Here is a 1,062-nt window from a genome sequence, read left to right as displayed (position 1 = left end):
TCATCTGCATTTTTTAACTTCACTGTTATTGCTGGTGTGAGATGATATCTCATTGTTGTTTTGATTTGCATCTCTCTATTGGCTGGTGGAGGAGTTCTGGTAGCGTAGTGGTTATGAATCGGGCTGCAAACCGCAAGGTCAACAGTTTGAAAACTACCAGCTGTTCCACAGGAGAAAGATGAGGCTTTCTGCTCCTGTAAAGATTTACAGCCTTGGAAACTCTGTACAGGGTCACTATAAGTCAGAACAGACTCTATTGCACATAACAACAACAACAATGGCTAATGATCATGAACATTTCTTCAGATGTTTGTTGGCTACCCGAATGTCTTCTTTGGTGAAGTGTCTGTTCATATCCTGTACCCATTTTTTAGTTGGTTTACTTGTCTTTTTCTTGTAGAGGTGTTGTAGTTTCCTGTAGATTATAGAAAGTAGTCTCTTGTCTGATATATCTATCATTGCAAAAGATTTTTCCCATTCTGTTGGCTTCCTTTTTACTCTTCTGTGAAATCCTTTGATGCACTTAAGTTTCTAATTTTTTTATAATGTCCCAATTATTTATTTTATGTTCATTTGTTTGTGTAATTTTCACAATTTTTGGTAGTCTGCGTGTGCCCTGTATTAGAGCCCTTAAATTTGTCCCTATTTCTTCATTAATTATCTTTATAATTCTGGGATTCACATTTAGGTCTTTAATCCATGCTGAAGTGGTTTTTGTATATGATGTGAAGTAAAGGTCTTCTTTCAGTCTTTTGCATATTGATTTCCAGTTTTGCCAGCACCATCTGTTGAAGAGATTATGCCTTCCTTACTCAATGTACTTTGGCCATTTGTCAAAGATCAGTCGGCTATATTTGGATGAGCTAATTTCTGGATTGTCAATTCTGCTCCATTGATCTACATATCTTTCATTGTACCAGTACCAGGCTGTTTTGACCACTGTAACCATGTAGTAAATTTTGAAATCAGTGAGTGAGTGACCTGCAACTTTGTTCTTCTTCTTAAGCTATGCTTATCCTGAGTCTATTTCCTTTTCATATAAAGTTTGTAATTTTTTTTTTT

This window comes from Chrysochloris asiatica, unplaced genomic scaffold (genome assembly GCF_000296735.1).
Source record: "Chrysochloris asiatica unplaced genomic scaffold, ChrAsi1.0 scaffold00170, whole genome shotgun sequence".
Classification (NCBI taxonomy): Eukaryota; Metazoa; Chordata; class Mammalia; order Afrosoricida; family Chrysochloridae; genus Chrysochloris; species Chrysochloris asiatica.
Note: the sequence above shows the minus strand (reverse complement) of the source record.